The sequence below is a fragment of the Mus caroli genome, unplaced genomic scaffold (genome assembly GCF_900094665.2).
Source record: "Mus caroli unplaced genomic scaffold, CAROLI_EIJ_v1.1 scaffold_14100_1, whole genome shotgun sequence".
Taxonomy (NCBI): Eukaryota; Metazoa; Chordata; class Mammalia; order Rodentia; family Muridae; genus Mus; species Mus caroli.
This window is the reverse complement of record NW_018389066.1, coordinates 8,240-14,876: the sequence shown is the minus strand read 5'-3', so window position 1 is coordinate 14,876 and position 6,637 is coordinate 8,240. Positions and strand designations below refer to the sequence as shown.

The 6,637-nt window shown below is 37.0% G+C and overlaps 1 pseudogene; it reads left to right on the top strand.

Moving 5' to 3' along the window:
* The window catches only part of LOC110287917, an 8,606-nt pseudogene extending 2,257 nt beyond the window's left edge, over positions 1 to 6,349 (top strand).
* Positions 6,350 to 6,637: the final 288 nt, after the last annotated feature.

Here is a 6,637-nt window from a genome sequence, read left to right as displayed (position 1 = left end):
GGTAGGGAAGTGGGGGGCGCTATGGGGGACTTTTGGGATAGCATTGGAAATGTAATTGAGGAAAATATGTAATAAAAAATATTAAAAATTAAAAAAAAGAAAAAAATATTTTTAAAAAGTAAACAAAAAAATTAACTCAAACAAATCAGTAGCCTTCCTCTACTCAAAGTATACATGGTATGAGAAAGAAATCAGAGAAACAAGACCCTTCGCTTTAGCTACATTAGTATAAAATATCTTGGTGAGACTCTAAGATTGAAAGATCTCCCATGCTCAAGGATTGGCCGGATTAATATAGTCAAATGGCTTTCTTGCCGAAAGCAATCCACAGATTCAATGCAGTCCCCATCAAAATTTCAAAATTTTCAAAATTTCAAACATTCAAAATGTCATCAAAATTTCAATTCAATTCTTCACAGGAAGGGTAATTTAAGATTAATATGGAATAACAAACAACCTATGGTAGCAAAAACTACTCTCAACAATTAAAGAAAAAAAAATGGTGGAATCACCAGGCTGACCTCAGTTTGTAATACAGAGCAATTGTGACTACATCATTCATGATACTGGTACAGCAACAGACAGGAAGAACTATGGAATATATTGAAGACCCAGAAATGAACACATACACCCATGGTCATTTGATCTTTGACAAGAGAGCTAAAATCATCCAGGGGTAAAAGGACAGCATTTAGAACAAAAGGTGCTGATTCAACTGGCTGTTATCATGTATAAGAAAGTGAATTGATCCATTCTTATCTCCTTGTCGAAAGTTCAAGTCCAATGGATCAAGGTACACCCCATAAAACCAGAGACACTGAAACTTATAGAGGAGAAAGTTGGAAAAAGCCTCAAAGATATGGACAAAGGGGAAAAAATCCTGAATAGAACAGCAATGGCTTATTCTGTAAAATTGAGACTCCATAAATGGAAACTCATAAAACTGAAAATGTTCTGTAAGGCAAAAGACACTGTCAATAAGACAAAAAGGCCACCAACAGATTGAGAAAGGATCTTTACCAATCCTTAATCCAATAGGGGACTAATATCCAATATATGCAAAGAGCTCAAGAAGCTAAACTCCCGAAATTCAAATAACCCCATTAAAAATGGGGTACAGAGGTAAAGAAAGAATTCTCAGCTGAGGAATATCAAAGGGTTGAAAACACTTGAAAAAATATTCAACATCCTTAATCACCACGGAAATGCAAATCAAAACAACCTTGATATTCCATCTCAGACCAGTCAGAATGGCTAGGATGAAACATTCAGGTGACAGCAGAGGATGGCAAGGATGTGGAGAAAGAAGATCACTCCTCCATTACTGTGGAATTGCAAGCTTGTACAAAAACTCTGAAAATAAGTCTGTGGTACTTCAGAAAACTGGACATAGTACTAAAGGCAGATCCAGCAATAACTCTCCTGGGTATATAACCAGAAAGCATTCCAACTTGTAATAAGAACATATGCTCCTCTATGTTCATAGAAACCCTATTTATAATAAGCAGAAGCTGGAGAGAACCCAGATGTCCCTCAACAGAGGAATGGATATAGAAAATATGGTACATTTACACAATGGAGTACTACTCAGCTATTACAAACAATAAATTTATGAAATTCTTATGCAAATGGATGGATCTGGAGTATATCATCTTGAGTGAGGTACCCAATCACAAAAAAACCCCACATGATATGTACTCACTGATAAGTGGATATTAGCTCAGAAACTTAGAATACCCAAGATACAATTTGAAAAAAAACCATGAATCTCTAGAAGATGGAAGACCAAAGTGTGGATACTTTGCTCCTTCTTAGAACGGGGAACAAAATACCGGTGGAAGAAGTTACAGAGTCAGAGTTTGGAGCTGAGAGGGGAAGAAGGACCTTTCAGAGCCTGCCCCACCCAGTGATCCATCCTATCAACAAACACCAAACCCAGACACTATTGCATATTCCAGCAAGATTTTTCTGACAGGACCCTGATATAGCTGTCTCTTTTGAAGCTATGCTGCCAAGGGACTCCGGTGGAGCCAGCTTGAGGCAGTAATGCCAAAAAGCTGCTCATGAGAAATGAATTCCTAGAACTTTTCTCCTGTAGATTTTCTCCTGGAGGTCTTGGATCAGTTTGGCAGGCATAAAGCCTGGAAGCTGTTCTTGAGGATCAGAGTTCCATGGTAATTCTTCTCCTGGAGATTTGGCATTTTCTCCTGAACCCACAATTATCAAATTCCCACCGCATTAGTTTAATGCATAGATTCATGTGCACTCTGTTAAGCATTACCTTATAGTGAATGCCTTTTAAGATTGTATTCTAACATAGCTAAAGCCTTTTCCCAGTGTTCTAAGATCCCAGATAACAGCAAGGAGTTTAACCTATTCAGTAACTAATTTAGCTCTACCATAAAACAATAAAACACTAGCCATTAGCTCAGTTATCTGCAAAAAGAGACTAAAAGTCTCACTGAGATAGAAATATTTACTACAAACTACATTCCACACCAGAGCAAGTTGATATACTATCCTGATAATGGGAATTCTCCAAACTAGATAAAATTTAACAAGGCCTAGAGAATTTCGGGGTCAGTAACACTACATTACTCTTGAAGCCTGTCAAGAGTTAAACCCCCTGGAGCATTTAACAAAGTGTAAAACTCTGGCCTGGCCAGGGAAGAAGCAGGCACTAATCTCTAAGTAATCATAGTCCTTTTAAAGTCACTCCTCTTGCATCTGGAGGGACACTTATCTATAACCTAAACATTTATCTGGTTCCTGCAAATTCTTTTTGTAGTTACTCCTCTTGCACCTGGGAAACTTCAGTGTACCATATATGTTATGTTTTACAATTTATGTTATTCGCTGTAATATAATAGTCTCATGTTTTACCAGGACATTACATTCAGATTCGACACCTCTCTTGTGTGCTTGATTCTGTCTGTCGTCAACTGACTCTTTGCCCATTTGCTCAAGAGACCTGTTTTTACGCAGGCACAGGAAAAAGAAGGTCTGTGGCACTATGCCAGTGCCTGGCAAATACAGAAGTGGAAGCTCAGAGTCATCTATTAGTTGGAACACAAGTCCTAAATGAAGGAGCTTCTGAAATTACCCAAGTAACTAAAGGGTTCTGCAACCCTATAGGAAGAACCATGAAATGAACTAAACAGTACACCCCCGAGTTTGTGTCTATATTTGCATAGGTAGCCCAGGATGGCTTAGTCAGCCATCAGTGGGAAGACAGACTCTTTGTCTTGCAAACTTTATATGTCCTAGTACAAGTGAACATCAGGGCCTAGAAGTGGGAGTCGGTTGGTAGGGGAGCAGGGGTAAGGGAGGGTATAGGGGATTTTCAGGATAGTATTTGAAATGGAAATGAAGAAAATACATAATGATAACTAGAAAAAGAAAAAAATGAATTATTAAAAATATTGTGTATTCTTTAGCTGAGAAAGTGAAAAAATATGCTTAGAAACTCATATTTTCATAAGCAAATGGAAAATATCTTTGTAGTAAATGAGGCTTATATAAGACAATACATTTTATATCAACCTTATTCTTTAATAGAAAATAATTTGCTGAATTTAAGGTTAAGACGATTTCAGCAATACAGCCATCTCTTCCTTAGATATTTCGTTAGTAGACAGTTCCATTACAGAATTTCTGCCTCTACAGATTATTGATCTGATTAGTTTTTCTAATGTTTTGGTTAAATTTTTGAAGGATTTACACTTGGCATAATTCACTATAAAATCTTTTCCTTTAATTAATCATATGTGTTTTGTTTCAGTCTTTTTAATTGATTCTTGTATTTAACTTATTCAAGAGTGGTGGCCCTTGACATCAAAAGAAGTTAGGAGAATCCCCCTGAAGATTGAGACATCCATCTTTTTGACCAAGTGAATGTTCTGGTAACAGAAATTGTTTCCCCTGGAACTTCAATCAGTGCTCTCAATTGCTACTCATCTCTTTAAAAGCCCCTATTCATTGGTTCTAACTTGGAAATATTGTTCATTTAAGTACAAAATACTTTCGACAAGTAAAGACATATTTTTGTTTTAAATAAAAAAAAAATGAATGCATGACAGTGCAACCCTTTATACCTCATTAAGGAGACATTGTTTTAAATCTTGTCCCTAATAAGTCTAGTTTCTAGGATAAGAATTACTTAAAATATTATCCCAATTTAGAAATATCTATAGAGGCCTGATTTCCTGGTCTGTATCATGCCACATGTTGTTGTTTTAAATATCTCCAACCCAGAGTTATCACTTGAAAGCTAACTTTCTGTTACAATGTTACACTTTTTAATCATACCAAATGTCTTATAAGCCAATATTGTAGAACCAAAAGATGCAGATCATATTTACACCTTTAATACAAGTCAGAAACAAAATGAAACAGCTATATGATTCTTATACATTTAGTCCAAACAAAATTTTTAATTTTTCTTGCTTTCTCTAGTTTTAAGAGCAAAAGAAATTTGTCATTTTCTAAATGCAATAATCACAACTGCAGAGATTATTTTTACTAGGGAAAAACAACTATCAGCTTATTTCCCCTTGAACTTGAGAAGTATCTGCTCCGTTAAACTCAAATTTTTAGTAGGGTTGTTTGTTGTTGTTGTTTGTTTTGTTTTTCTTGTTTTTTTGTTTGTTTGTTTTTTTGATTTGCTTGATTTCTGGTTAATGGTGCTAGTTAATTTACATCAGCCTCTGCTGTGCTAAGACTGATTCAAGAGATGGATAGCTAGCACATACATCTTTAAACATTTTGTTTCCTTTTCAACATGAAACATAGAACAATAGTCATTCAGACAATGAAAGAAAAACAGGCACAAATTGACACATGGAAAGATTTGTGTGCAACAAAGACAGACAATATGGAGAGGGAAGAGAACCTGATGTAGCCAGAACTAAGAATATCTCCAGTAGGGGTCAGAATTGTCAGGCAATTTCTCTCCTGATTTTGTCATGTCCCTTGTAGTTCTCTCTCTCTCTCTCTCTCTCTCTCTCTCTCTCTCTCTCTCTCTCTCTCTCTCTCTCCTCATTAGTATATGTACCATCTCTTATTTCTTGTTTTTTTTTTTTTAAATTCATCCCATTCCATTCCATTTCATTCCATTCCATTCCATTCCATTCCATTCTAGTCTAGTCTAGTCTATTCTTTTTTATTTTGAATTCCTTTATACCCTACCCCCCTTGCCTGACATACCTCCTGGAGGCTGTGGTCAATTGCCTATATAATAGTCCCCATCCCAATGTGCTGTTTCCCCTAGCTCATATCAGAATTGGATTGATGCTTTCTTAGAATAGCCTGTATCCTTTTTGCACGCTTTCAATCAACAGCTTTCAAAAGATGAAATTTATAGTGCTAACAATAAAGCTGTATGTTGCATACAACCATACATGATAAATATGTTCTACAGTTTTCTGTGGAGACACAATGAAGACAGTGTCCCGCATTGGTATCCCAGTGTCCAGGTCCTTCATTTGGGTGCCACCTGGAGCCATCCAGAGGCCATGAAGTACCATTTACACCTGGAAGGAGAGGTGGAATTGAATAGAGTGGGCAGACAAGAGAAATAATGAACCAAGACAAAGTTCTTTGATCAAGGTATGATTTTTTTTCTAAATAGAATGAAAAATCAAAAGGCCCATCCCTTTGTTTCCAGTGGGTTCTGTTGTATGTTTCAGCAGGATTGAGTTGCAAAGTAAGATCACTGGGCAGTCCTCTTCTTCAGGAAGCTGGGGATGTGGAAAGACAGAAGACTTGCATCTAGGTCTGAAGACTCCACCCTAGATGGGCTAGGTTGGTTTAAGACCGTGGCAAATAATTAATATCTGGCTAGCCACACAAGGCTGGGGAAAGGGCACATTATTCCAGAGAACATTCTGGTGACAATTAATGGGAGAGTAAAGCTGGCTGATTTTGTCCTATCCAATATCTATAACTACCAAATGACCCTCATGCCTGTGGTTGTTTTGTACTGTGACTGGGCTCCTGAAATTCTTCTGCAGGCTATATGTGTAACACCTGTGGACATGTGTTGTGTTGGCTGTATCTACTCAGAGAAGTTCTGTTGTAAGCCTCTCTTTTGTGGAAAATCTGATGCTGACAAATTGTGCAAAAATCTTTGATCTCATTGGATTGCCTTGAGAGGATGACTGGCCTCGAGAGGTATATATACCTTTAGAAGCCCTTTCACGCAGAGGGCCACTGCAGTAAGTGCTGTCAGAAAAAGAAGAATCTGGAGCACAGCTGATTAAGAAAATGCTGACCTTTAACCTACATAAGCTAACCTCTGCCTTTTGAGACCTGCAACACTCTACACAAGGAGTAAGGTAACCATGAGTGAGAAATATGACACTCTGTAGAGAGAATATATTTGAACCCCCAGGCTCCACCTTCCCCTGAGGCTGTGAAGAGTACTCCACACATTTTTTCTAAAAGAGATTATTTTGAACCTTAAATGACAGTTCCCCCGTTATCTTGCCCTCTTATTTATCTTCATTAAAAGACAGGCATACCTGTCTTCTTCCCTCTCTGATTTATATTGGCATATTTTTTTTAATTTTTTTATAATTTTTAATATTTTTATTATGTCTTTTCCTCAATTACATTTCCAATGCTATCCCAAAAGTCC